Genomic DNA, 14,375 nt, shown 5'->3' with positions numbered 1-14,375 from the left:
GAAATCGATACTTTTCTAGGAAAAAAATATTTATCTCTTAAAAAGGCACCACACCCAGGTGGTTTTGAAGATGAGTTCCTCAAACCTAAGGAATAGATCATTCACACACTAGGTCTATTCCAGGTCATATAAAAAGAAACTAATATGGGTCGTTTTGAGACCTACCCTAAACTAATATCAAAACTAGACAAGGACAACTAAAGAAAACCATAAGCCAATTTCACTTATGAACCTAGACACAAAAGTCCTATATGAAATACACAACAATTTCATCCAGCAATGTACTGGAAGAATACATACCAGGACTGTAAGGATGGCTCAACATTAGAAAATCTATTATCGTAGTTTCTATTACTGTAGGGTAATGGAGAAAAGCTATATGATCATCTGTAAGACTAATACTGAAAGTATTTGGTAATAAATACCCATTTCTGATTTTAGGAAGCAATAAAACGAATTGGTAAACTAGAAAAAGAACAAAGTGCAATTAATTTTTTAAAAAGGTAAGTGCCAGAAACCTTCAAAAACCCATCATGAACGAAAGGTAAGATGCAATTCAAGTAACTTCGGAAAGAGGTAAGCAAGCCCTGAGGCTAGTAAACAGCGTTGTGCTGGATTCTTCAGAAAATGCAAAATTGTTATTTACAGATGAAATCTTACCTACAAAATCCAAGAGGATTATTAGAAAATAAAGGTTCAGCGAAGTGACCACATAGATCCGCACACCAAACCCCAAAGTATCCTAGGGCACAATAATAGTCCATTAGGAAGAGCAAATAAACCAAAGCAGCAACAAAAACTTCCAGGAAAAAAACCTAAAAAGAAATGTGCAAAACACCAAGGAAACTGGAAGACTTCAGCTGAATAACGAGGGAAGACTTGAATTAACGGAGAAATATCCACAGTGCTGGATGAGAAATCTCAATATTGTACTGGTATCAAATCTGGGCAAACTAATCTATGGAAAACCAAATCCCAGGAAGCCTCTGCCATTTGGCAGCAATCCACTATAGAATTTGAAATGGAATCCCAAACAAATACCGGAAAAAGGCTGCCATTTGGCGACAATCTGCCTAACGGCTGCAGGTTCCCGACGTCGCGTGCGGAAACGCCCTCTGAAGAGCGTGACAGCCAGTGCAGAACCGCCCCCGCGCCCGCAGCCCCGGCTAAAGGACTCGCGGCCGGATGTGGCCCGTGGCCACGCCCCTCTCTGCGTCGTGGGCGGGGCGCCTCCTGGGCTGCTGCCCCAGCGCGTTGCAGTCGCGCAACGACCGCGTGGTAGAATATCCGGCTCCGTGGCTTTTGCTTCGGTGTTTCCTAGGCATCGTCGTGCAGGGAGTGTCAAGCCCGCCCCAAATGGTCGTTTCCCCTACAGTTTCCTGTAAGTGACGGTCGCAGTCAGTCCAGTGACTGGAAAAGGGCCGCATTGGCGTTTTCTTCCCCTTCCCGCTTCCCCCACCGCCCCTCAACGTCTCTCCCGACCTCTCGGCCACGCCCTGGGCTGTCCTCCTCCTCTTCCCAAATGAGGCCGCTTCCAAAGCTCCAGGTTTCCCTAAAAGATAAGACCTTTCTCCTACGCTTCATTCATCTTAGCCGATCTCTGGTTTCTCGTATATATACTGTGGAGGGTGTGTTCTTGGTCTGACACTTCTCCCAGCCCTTCCTCTCGCTGCCACTGAGGGGTCCTGCGGGTACACACCATGGAAACGCGACTCCTCGCCCTTCTTTTAATATACCTTACCTGTCTGCTACAGAATCTTCCCGCTTCCGACGGAACGGACCATCCCTCTCCGCACAGCGCCCTCCTTCCGTCCCCAAACCCTTCTTCTCGTTAAATAATAGCAACAATTAATGAAGGAGTGCCTTAGGCGTTAAGACCCTGACCTAAGCACTTCACAGGCATTATTTTAATCATGGCGACAATCTTTAGGGAGATACAAATGAGTAAACCGAAGCACAGGAAAGTTCAATAATTTGTTCAAGGTGACATAGCATGGATGTGGTGGAGTTGAAATTCGAATCCATTGCGTAGCTCACTCAAAAGCAGGTGCTGTAGTCCTTTCTCTTTAACGATACCTGGACATCCCCCTGTTAGTTGCTTCTGAGGAATTGTTTCTGAATGCTGTCTCGAGCATCCCTGTTTGTGGAAATTTGGCCTCTGTCTAGGAACTGTCAGAGCTCTCCTCGTGCAGACTCTTGAGAGTTCACATTATATCAGAGGCTAAGATCTGAGCTTACTAATATTTTGTGTCCTCCAAATGTGCTTATTATGCTTCTTAAAAATGTATTCCTAACCCAGTACTCGCTAACCAGCCCTCTTCCTTTGCCTCAGTATGACTTTTTCATTATCACTGTTCTCAGCAAACATTTGAGCAGCTAGTTTATGTAAGACAGTAAAGATAATTGGAGTTTCAAAGAACTCTGAGGTTTAGTTCCTGACCTCAAGGAGAAATATGAAATTTATTCATAAAAAAAGACCAGCAAAATAGCACACCAGCACTCAGTTGCACAGAAAAGTTCTACAGGAGCCACTTTGGACAAATTTGTTAAGTGCTGGATTATGTCCTCATCTGTAAAATGTTAAGGTTAGGCTAGATCATTAAAGTTATGTGACTCTTAAGTTCAGAGAAATGAGTGATTACTACTGATGTGGGAACTGTTGGAGAGGCTGTATTGTGTTTTGGTTTTTTTTTTTTAATAGTGTATTCTTGAGACATTATAGAAACAAAGATTAGGTTGAAGGTTTTTCCTAGCACTTTTTTTTTTCTTTTTCATTTTGAATATCTGATAATGGGTGGAACCTTGCCTTGGAAATAAAGTTCACATTCATATCACATTTTATACTCTAATTTTAGGAGATTCATGACCCATCCCTCCCTTCCAAAGCTTGCATGTTAAAGACCCCCCTGATTTAGGAGGATACAATGGACTGCAATTCAAAAGGCAAGACTAAACCAGACGTAGAGGATCCTTATCTTGTAGGCAGAGTGGAACCATTGGAAGTTAAGAAATAAAGCCTGGCAGGAGTGTGAAGGGTGAATTAAAGTGGGAAAAGGCAGTGAGACTGGTTAGGCAGGCAGTGGAATAATTAGGTAGATAGTTTAGGAGATATTACAGGGCTGTGCCAAGCAGTAATGGAAATGGAGGGAAACTGCAAGAAATACTGGCAAGGACAAATCAAAAGGATGCGGTACCTGACTGGATATAGAATTTAAAGACAGGAAGGAGTCCATGATAACAAGGCTTGAGGCCTCTGCAGCCGTAGTTACATACCTTCTCTTTTTTATCTGTTTTTGATCGTACTGTGTCATTCCTGATGTATACATGTTCAAAGAGAGTATCATTACTGACCCAGTGGATAATAAGGGAATAATATGAACAACTATATACTCACAAATTCAACAACTCAGATGAAATAGACCACTATCAAAGCTACCAAAATGTACCCAAGAAGAAACAGATAAGCTGAATAGTACTGTAACTATTAAAGGAATCAAATTTGTATTTAAAAGTCCAGATGGCTTCACTGGTGAATTTTACCAAACATTGAAAGACAAAATAATAGTTCTACACAAGCTCTTCCAGCAGATAGAAGAAGGAAGACTTCCCAACTCATTTTTATGAAATCAAAATTATCTGAGACCAAAATCAGATAAAACCAATATAGACAAAACCAAATCCATATTTCTCATGAACAAAGATGCAAGAATCCTCAAGAAATTTAGCAGATTGAATCCGACATGTTAGAAGAAAAATGCTTTGTGACCATGTGTCATTTATCCTACGAATTCAAGTCTGGCTCAACATTCAGATATGAGTATAATCTACCACATTAACAGACTAAACAGGAAAAACTACATGATCCTCTGAATAGATGCAAAAAAAAAAAAAACCACTAAAAATTCAACATCCATGATTTTTTAAAACTCAGCATCACAAACCCAAGAGGTTTCATCTGTGCTCCTATAAATAAATAAATAAATAAATAAATAAATAAATAAATAAATAAATAAAAATTTGGTTCATCCAAGATGAGGTCAAATTCATGTCTGGAGCCCCAAAAAAGAATCCAACCCATCTAGAGGTCATTGGTTCTTTAATAGCTATGGTAATGACCATCATCTGAGGACTTCACAAGAGGACTCTCAGGCTGGGACTCCTTGAGCAGTTGAGATGTGCCTGGCCAGATTCTGGCTTTCCAAGCAAAACTGCTCTGGCAATTCAGCATCCCTACGCCTACTCCATCAAAGAGACCACATCGGTAAAATGGCAGAGAGATAATGTAAGAGTGAGGAGGGGTGGTAGCATTTGACATGGTCTTAGTAGTCTCTTCAAGAGATGGCATTCACTACTTTTCTATGCATTTGTTTCTATCTTAAAAATTGTGCATTTTTACTTCAGCAAACAAATAGAATATAACCATAACATTTATAACGTACGTGGCTGTCTTCATATCTCAATGTTAAAAAAAAAAAAAAAACAATCTAGGAATAGAAGGACTCTGATTAAAGGCATCCACAAAACCTAGAGTTACATCACACTTAATGGGGGAAAGACTGAATGTTCCCTCCTCCCAAGATTGGGAACCCAACAAGGATGTACATTTTCCCTACTCATACCCAATATTTTGGTGAAGTCCAAGCAATTGCAGTAAGGAAGAAAAATAAAAGGCATTCTGATTGGAAAGGAAGAAATAAATTTATCTTGATTTTGAGATGACGTAACTGTCTATGTAGTAAAGCTCAAAAATCTACATAAAGGTCCTAATGTTAAGAAATGAATTTAGTAGGGTGTCGGGTAAAAGGTGAAACAATTGTGTTTCTACACTAGCAATGAACAATTGGAAGGTGACCCACTCCTCTCTCCCACAAATGAAATACTTAGGTATAAATCTAACAAAATATGTGCAGGATCTTTATGCCGAAAAGTACAAAATGCCAATGAAAGAAAGCAATGGACACCCATACAGTATTCATGGATTAAAGATTCAGTATAGTTAAGATGTCAATTCTTCCCAAATTGATCTATGCATTTAATACAACTGCAATAAAAATCCTATCAGGATTTTTGTACGTATAGATTAGTTGAATCTAAAAGTTATAAGGAAAGATAAAGGAACTAGAATAGCAAAAACAACTTTACAAGTGAAGAGCAAAGTTGAAGAATCCACACAACCTAATTGTATGGCATACTATGAACCTATAGTAATCAAGACAATATGGTATTGGTGAAAGGATAGACACATAGACCAATGGAATAGAATAGAGTCCAGAAATAGACCCACAAAAATTGGCCAACTCATTTTTGACAGAGGTGCAAATGCAATTCAATAAAGAAAGCATAGCCCTTTCTATACATGGTGCTGGAAAAACTGGATATCTACCTGTGAAAAAAATGAAACTTGACCTACATCTCACACCACATATAAATATTAAATCAAAGCTGCATCATAGACCTAAAAGTAAAAGTTAAAATATGAAACTCTTGAGGAAAACATAAGAGAAAAAAATTTTTGTGACTTTGGATTAGGCAAAGAGTTCTTAGATACAATACCGAAAGCACCATATTTAAAGGAGAAGACTGATATGGGGTGCCTGGGTGGCTCAGTTGGTTAAGTGTCTGACTTCAGGTCATAATCTCACGGTCCATGGGTTCAAGCCCCGTGTTGGGCTCCATGCTGACAGCTCAGAGCTTAGAGCCTGCTTCAGGTTCTGTGTCTCCCTCTCTCTCTGCCCCTTCCTCACTCGTGCTCTCTCTCCATCTCTCAAAAAATGGATAAACATTAAAAAAATTTTTTTAGGGGTGCCTGGGTGGCTTGGTCGGTTAAGCGTCCAACTTCAGCTCAGGTCACGATCTCGTGGTCCGTGAGTTCGAGCCCCGCGTCGGGCTCTGTGCTGACAGCTCAGAGCCTGGAGCCTGTTTCAGATTCTGTGTCTCCCTCTCTCTCTGCCCCTCCCCTGTTCATGCTCTGTCTCTCTCTGTCTCAAAAATAAATAAACGTTAAAAAAAATTTTTTTTTTAAAGAAAAGATTGATAAATTGGACTTTACCAAAATTAAAATATTTTGCTACATGAAGGATACTACAAAGAAAATGAAAGGTATGAAAAAGAAAAAGAAGATGAAAGGTATGGCTAAATGTCACAAAAGACTTGTGTCCAAAATATTTAAAGAATTTTCAAAACCTAACAAGAAAACAACTCAATAAAAAATGGGCAAAGTTTGAACAGACACTTCACTAAAGGTATACAGATGGCAAATAAGCACATGAAAAGATGTTCAGCATCATTAATCATTAGGGAAATGTAGATTAAAACCACAAGAAATATTACACATCTATTAAAATGGATAAAATAAGTAACAGGACTAAGTGCCAGCAAAGATGTGGAGAAACCAGAACAGTTGCTACAGGAATGCAAAATAGTACAGCCACTTTGGAAAGCAGTTGTTCAGTTTCTTATAATGAAGTTAAACATACATTTACCATATAATCCAACAATTCCACTTCTGTATGTTTGTCTCAGAGAAATGAAAGCATACGTTAACACAAAAATACGTACATAAATGTTTATAGCAGCATTTTTAGTAATTGTCCGAAATGTCCCAAAGCAAAGCTGGTTCAACATTTGAACATCAGTCAGTGTAATTCACCATGTTAGCACACTAAACAAGAAAAACTACATGAACTAAATGCCCTTCAGTGTGTAAATGGATAAACACATTGTGATTCATCCATACAATGGAATAGTATGCAGAAATAAAAAGGAACAAACTAATGGGGCGCCTGGGCGGCTCAGTCGGTTAAGCATCGACTTCAGCTCAGGTCATGATCTCGCAGTTTGTGGGTTCGAGCCCCACGTCAGATTCTGTGCTGACAGCTCAGAGCCTGGTGCCTGCTTTGGATTCTGTGTCTCCCTCGTTCTCTGTTCCTCCCCCACTGGTGCTCTGTTTCTCTCTTTCTCTCTCTCTCAAAAATAAATAAACATTAAAAAAAAAAAGGAAGAAACTATTGATATATGCAGCAACTCAAATGTGTTTATTAAGCAAAGGAAGCCAATCTCAAATGGTTACATACTGTATGATTCCATTTATTTGATATTCTGGAAAAGACAAAACTAAAGGGACAGAGAGCACACCAGTGATTGCTAAGGTTTAAAGGTTTTGAAAGGGTCTGACTGCAAAGGAGTAACATGAAGGAATTTTTTGAGATACTGGAATTGTTCTGTATACTGTTAATGGTTGTTAAAAGAATTTATGCGTGTGTTAAAATGCATAGTACTGTGCGCACACACACTCATACTGTATGCAAATTTAAAAGTAGATTTTTTAAGTTAAAAAAAAAAAGCACTGTAGTTTGTCCAGAATCTCTCTTAAAATCCTACCCTTGACTTCGACAATCCCTCCAGCCACAATGCCAATTTTTCTGTATAAAACTGTGTTTCATAAAATATAGTTTATGTTTCTTGGCTCTGTCTCCTTGCTTACCATTCATTCTTTCAAAACATAGTTTAAAACCTTCAGCAACATAATGCATGCACATGATTAAAAGATCAAGGAGTGTGGACGGTTTATGATGAAAAACAATTGTCTCCATCCCATTTGCTTTCTTCTAATTTTAGATTCAAACCTTTGACAAACTGAGTTGAAAAAAAAAAGAAATATAAGCAAATGCAAAGACTAAAAAAAGTTTATTATTATAATAAAAATTAAAAAATAAAGGATATATCAACAGATATATTGCTCTAAAAACTTAGAACATGAAAATGTTAATGACTGCTTACGTAGACCTATAAATCTGTCTACAACCCAGTTATACAAGAAATCCAAATTTATTTTTCTATAATTCTTACTTTCTTTTCGAAGGCTTCACTCAACTGGAGAGGGATGAAACCTGCTGTCTGCCAATTTGGAGTTTGAGGGATGGGGATAGAGAGATGAGGAAGCAGGGAGTGGTTTTCATGTTTCCACAGCATGGGTGGGGGGAAGATACTCAACTAGATTTCAGTGTTATCTGTTCATTCAGGTACCTTTTGAGATGTCCGTCGTTCTGTCTGGTCCTGCCATTGATCCATGCTATTTGCTACTGAGATGTCTTCATTCCTGTCTGCCTAGTCCCATCAGGTATGGTGGCTCTCTCTCTGTTACTTCCATGTCATGCCATGCAGGGATACCAAATGCAAGGTGATTTAAAGCCTGGTCAGCATAATCTGTCCTCCTGCTCATTTGTTCTCTGGTATCATGTTACTATCCCACAGCTCAGAGTATAGCCTCCCTTTCCCCCGGCCTTAGATTCCTCGTATTTGCATGGATCCTTACTACTTCTCTGGTGTCCAATGAATCAGAGTACAGGGTTTATCTTTTTGAGGTCTATCAACTTGTATACTCCTATCACTTCCCCACAATATCTATTTTCTTCTTCCTTCGTCTGAAAATTTCTTTCTAGTCTTGTTGCAGCTTGGGGTGGGGGTATGGGGAAGTGAGACTCAGTCCAATTCTCTCCAGTTATATTTCTCCCAAATATTGTATCTATATATGGAACCTTCTCTATTCTCCTAATGGCTTACAATTTTAGAAATCAAATTCAGGAAGAATTCTTTTTTTTCTGTTTACTACCCTGCTTTATTCCGTCCCTAAAACAATGAGCTCACAGCTGCCTAGCTGCCTACAAGGAGTAAGGAATAAGAGAAGGAATAAGAGGGAGGAGAGATAAGAAAAAGATGAGCCAAAAGGAGAAGAAAAGTTGACATTTCAAAATATTATCCAGTCACATAAAAACATGTTGAGATGACAAATTGGTAGAATAATGTTCGCTAATATTTATCAAACACGTACTATGTACCAGATGTTATTTTAAGAACTTTAGGTGTATCAACTAATCATCATAACAATAATTAAATAGGTGCCATTACTGGGGCGCCTGAATGGCTCAGTCAGTTAACCGTCCGACTTTGGCTCAGGTCATGATTTCGCGGTTTGTGGGTTCGAGCCCTGCATCAGGCTCTGTGCTGACAGCTCAGAGCCTGGAGTCTGCTTCGGATTCTGTGTCTCCCTCTCTCTCTGCCTCTCCCCTGCCTGCTCTCTTTCTTTCTCTTTTTCTCTCTTTCTCAAAAATAAATTTAAAAAAATTTTTAAAAATAGGTGCCATTACTATTCTGATTTTACAAATAAGGAAGCCGAGATACCAGATGGATTAATTCAGCTAAGCTTTGTTCAGTAGTGTCCCAGCTTGTATTCAAACCCAAGAAGTCTGGTTCTGTAGTCCACCTTCTTAACTACCATGCCATTGATTCTCAAATGACCTCTCCCAAGGGCTATTTGGAAATGCATGGGAGTATGGATCTAGCTTTCCTAATGACTGGGGAGTGTTACTAGCATTTAGTGGTTAGTGGCCCAAAATAATTGTCCTGCTATGTGAAGGATGATCCTGAAAAATAAAGAATTGACCCATCCAAAATGTAAATAGAACTCTCATTGAGAAACACTGCAGTATAGTACCTCTGAATTGCCAAGATTGACTCAAAGAGTTAACAAAACAAAACTTCTTCATGGGAGAAGTCATAAATGTTATCCAAAACACAAATTGATAGGCAGATTTTCCACTTAGTTCTTTTAAGATTTTCAGGGAATAGGTGAGTCCCATATTATATATGATAATCTCCTCCAGAATATGAAAGGATATAGAATACCTTTTAATTGATTTTATGAAGCTAATGAAACACATACAAATTAGATTTTGAGATATATTACTAGAGACAAAGAGGGACATTTCATTATGATAAAAGGGTCAATATATCAGGAATGTATACACACTATAGTGTGTTGAATAGTATCCCCTTCAAAACTCATGTCCACCCAGAACCTTAGAATGGGACCTTATTTGGAAATAGTCTTTCCAGGTGTATTTTGTTAAGATTAGATCACACTGGAATCAGGGGGATAGGAGGAACCTGAGTCCAGTGACTGGTGGTGGTGTGAGAAGAGGAGAAGAAGGGTGTTGTAAGAAGATATGAACGAGGGGGATCATATGACTATCAAGCCAGCAACCGGAGTTATGTGCCACAGGCCAAGGAACATCTGGGGGCAGGAGAAGCTGGAAATGGAAAGGAAAGATTCTTTCCTCGAGCCTTTAGAGGGAGAAAATATTTGCAAACCACACATCCAGTCCAATATGGTATTAATATTAAACATTTATAAAAGGAATTCATAAATTCAAACCAAAAAATAAAACCCCCAAAAAACCCAATTTAAAAATGGGCAGAGGACTTGAATAGACATTTCTCCAAAAAGACATGCAAACGGCCAACAGGTACATGAAAAGGTGTCCAGCAACACTCCTCACCAGGGAAATACAAACCAAAACCACCATGCAAGAGTGGGGTGCCTGGATGGCTAAGTCGGCTGAACGTCTGACTTGATTTTAGCTCAGGTCATTATCCCAGGCTTATAGGATCAAGCCCCACAGGCTCTGCACTGGGTATGAAGCCTGCTTAAGATTCTCTCTCTGCCTCTCACTTTGTCCCTCCCCTGTTCGTTCTCTCTCTCTCTCTCTCTCTCTCTCTCTCTCTCTCTCTCTCCCCCTCTCAAAAAAAAAAAAATCCCTCTTTCTCTCCCTCTGTCCCTTTCCACCTCTCACGTGTGCTCTCTAAAATAAAAAATAAGAAAAATATTTTAAAAACACTAAATCACAATGAGATATCCCCTCATACTTGTTAGGATGTCTGTTATCAAAAAGATAAGATAACAAATGCTGGCAAGGTTGTTGAGAAAAGGGAATCTTTGTATACTGTTGATGAGAATGTAAACTGGTACAGCCACTATGAAAAGCTGTATCGAAGTTCCTAACAAAATTACAAATAGAACTATCATATGATCTAGCAATCTCATTTCTGGGTATGTAAACAAAGGAAACAAGATCACTGTCTTGAAGACATACCTCTACTCCCAGGTTTCTTTGTTTTTTAAAGCTCATCTGTTTTGAGAGAGAGAGAGAGCATACATGAGCCGGGGAGGGTTAGGGAGAAAGGGAGAGAGAGAAAACCAAGAAGACTCCACTGACAGCCAGTGGGAAGCCCGACACGACATGGGGCTCAGTCCCACAGACTGTGAGATCATGACGTGAGCTAAAATCAAGAGGAACACTTAACTGACTCAGCCACCCAGGCGCCCCTGTTTGTTTGTTTCTGTTAAGTAGACTCCACACCCAGCACAGAGCCCAGTGCAGGGTTTGAACTCATAACACCGAGGTCAAGACCTGAGGCGAGATCAAAAGTCAGACACTAGCCACCTGCCCCACTCCCATATTTATTGGAGCATTATTCACAATAGCCAAGATACAGGGTGTATCTTACCTTTTGTGACAATATGGGTGAAGCTGGAGGGCATTATGCTAAATTAAATAAGCCAGTCAGAGAAAGACATATACTGCATGGTATTACTTATGTGTGGAATCTAAAAAATGAAACGTTGAACTCATAAAAACAGTAGAGAAATAGTTGCCAGGGGCCAGGTGTTGGGGGAGAGAGAGAGAGAGAGAGAGAGAGAGGTTGATAAAAGGATACAAACTTTTAGTTGCAGTAAGAATAATACCTAATCTATTACATAGTAACTGCAGTTGATGATACTGTGTCTATAATTAAGTTTGAACTTAAATGCTCTCACTAAAAAAAAAAAAGAAAAAGTAAACCTGAGAGTTGATGGATGTGTTAATCAACTCCGTGGTGGGAATCTTTTCACAGTGTATACATATATCTAATAATCACATTGTACCCTTTAAATATTTTACAGTTTTGTCAGTTTACCTCTGTACCTGAGAAAAAAATATTGGTACATGGCTAGATGGACAGGTCAATGAACTAACACAAGAAAAAAAATACAGACAGATTTGATATCTGATAAATGAGTCACCTCAAATCAGTAGGGAAAAGTTGGCTTATTTAAGAAATAGTGTTGATACAACTAGCTATCTGGGAAAAAAATTAAAGCCAGGTCCATACTTCAACCTTGTATTCAGGTAGGTTCCAGATGGATCAAATATCTAAGTGCAAAAAAAAAAAAAAAAAGAGAAACCAAAAAGAGTCGCAAGAAACCACTAGGAGATTATTAAAATAATCAACTGGAGAGTAATGCAGGGTCATTGAGTGCAACAGTCAAGAAAGAATTCTTGAGACATTTACGGCACAACTTACTAAGTTTATTTAAACAGCACGGGGACACGACCTGTGGGCAGAGAGAGCTGCACTTGTGCTGTGTGAGGCTGGTGGTTATGTGCTCAGTAATCAAAGAGAAGGGCCCATGCAGGGAGTATCAGATTACAAAAGTTTCTTCAAATTTCTTTGAATTTCTACTTGTAAAACTACTTTTGCAAGATTCCTCTGGTGCTTATCATTCTTCAGTATTAACTATCGGTGAGATATACAGGCAGTCAGGAGACCCTTAAAGAACGGAGCAAGCAGCACGTTTTTGATCCTTATTGAACCTATGCAGGCTTTAGGTCAGCCTTCTGGGCTAAGGGTAAACATTTTTCTGCTTCTGTCCCTCATCAGAGAGGAAGGCCTTTGTGAGATGTGTATATCTCACAAAACCCAGACGCCATGAAATAAACAATGATAAATTATATCAAATACACATGAAACACCTAGCAGTCATACTCCTACATATATTTTCTGGGTAAATTCATGCACTTTTATTCCAGTATACCTTCATGTACAAGAATGTTTATGGCAGTTTTGGTCATAACAGTCAAAATATAGAAAGAAGCCAAATATCAATCAACAATAGAATACATAAATAAATTATAATACAGGTGTATAGTAAAGAATTTAACCTTGCCCAAAGAGAGATCTAACCTTTGCCCTTGACTTCTGGGTGGTAATATTGAAACCCTTGGAATGTCTTGCCTAGTAGTGTCTTTGTTTGCTTAGGGGCCTTGGATCATGTGATTTAGGATGGGGCATAGGCTGATAGTCAGTTTCAGGTGGACCTCCAGAGGGGCTAGAGATTGAGACCAGCCATGTGGGTAGTCAGTCATGTCCATGTAACAGAGCACTAATAAAAACTCTGGATACCAGGGCTTGGGTGAGCTTCTCTAGTTGGCAATACTCCATGCATATTGTCACACATCATGCTGGGAATCCCTAACTTTTCAGTCCATGTCAGAAGTGAGTGTGCTCTTGGGGATCCTGGAATATCCTTACAATGGGATACATTGCAATCATAAAAAATATTAAGGAATCCTTTTCTTACCGATTAGGAATGGCCTTCCAGTTATTAAGTCACAGACTGGTGTATAAAATATGCTACTGTTTATGGAAATGGTGGTGGAGGAAAAAATATTTATACCTATTGGCCTATAACTGGATACAAATGTTTCTGATACACGAGAAATTTGCAAAACTTGTTGCCTTTGAGAAAAATTAGGTGGATGGTTGATAGGTGTGGAAAGGAGACTTTTTAACCTTTTAAATTTTAAACCATGTGAACATAATCCTTACTCAAAAGTAAATACATTTAAATAAAGAAAGTCTATGTATCTCTATTTTATTGAAGCAAATGATTATTTTTTTCTTTTTAGGACAAAAGATGAATCATAAAAAAAAGAAAAAAAAGAAGTAAAAACAAAAGGAGGAAACAACCACATGTTAAACCTTTCTGAGGCATTGTGCACATCATGTTTAAAGAGTTTATTTTGTGATTGGTTTGCATTTTCACTGGTTTGTCATGATTACAGTCACAGTGTCCAATTTGTTAAGGAAAAAACTATGTGTATAATTTTGCTTGTTGATTGCATGCAATGTAAATATACTTTAAAATTTAGATTCATAGTGCCATCTCTTAAATATCTCTGTCAAGATTAGTAGAGCAGACCCACATACTTCAAACCATCAAACAATGCCAGTTGGATTATTTTTACCTCTGTACCTTGAGAAAGATGGCATTCAGTAAACAGTTGTCTCTTTTCAAATTTTATTTTTTTATTTTTTTATTTTTTTTCAACGTTTATTTATTTTTGAGACAGAGAGAGACACAGCATGAACGGGGGAGGGGCAGAGAGAGAGGGAGACACAGAATCGGAAGCAGGCTCCAGGCTCTGAGCCATCAGCCCAGAGCCAGATGCGGGGCTCGAACTCACGGACCGTGAGATCGTGACCTGAGCTGAAGTCGGACGCTTAACCGACTGAGCCACCCAGGCGCCCCTCAAATTTTATTTTTGAAAATACATATTAACGTAGTTTCATATAATGATACTAAACTCAGTATAATTGATACACAGAATTGCAAGTCCTTAGTAAAGGAATCTGTTGAAAGTAAAACCATGTCCAATGACTCTCAAAATAAATATGATCAAAGCAGCAAAGATGGTTTTCATCTTGTCTTCCAT

General features: G+C 38.9%; 1 long non-coding RNA gene across 1 annotated transcript; it reads left to right on the top strand.

The window, feature by feature from the left end:
* The first annotated feature begins 1,249 nt into the window (after positions 1-1,249).
* LOC102972912 lies at positions 1,250-14,012 on the top strand. Its single transcript, XR_446819.3, has 3 exons — positions 1,250-1,381; positions 8,022-8,119; positions 13,569-14,012. It is a non-coding gene; the product is annotated as an uncharacterized LOC102972912 (long non-coding RNA).
* The last annotated feature ends 363 nt before the right edge of the window (positions 14,013-14,375 follow it).

This window comes from Panthera tigris, chromosome F3, assembly GCF_018350195.1.
Source record: "Panthera tigris isolate Pti1 chromosome F3, P.tigris_Pti1_mat1.1, whole genome shotgun sequence".
Lineage (NCBI taxonomy): Eukaryota > Metazoa > Chordata > Mammalia > Carnivora > Felidae > Panthera > Panthera tigris.
Note: the sequence above shows the minus strand (reverse complement) of the source record. Positions and strands in the feature narration are given on the sequence as shown.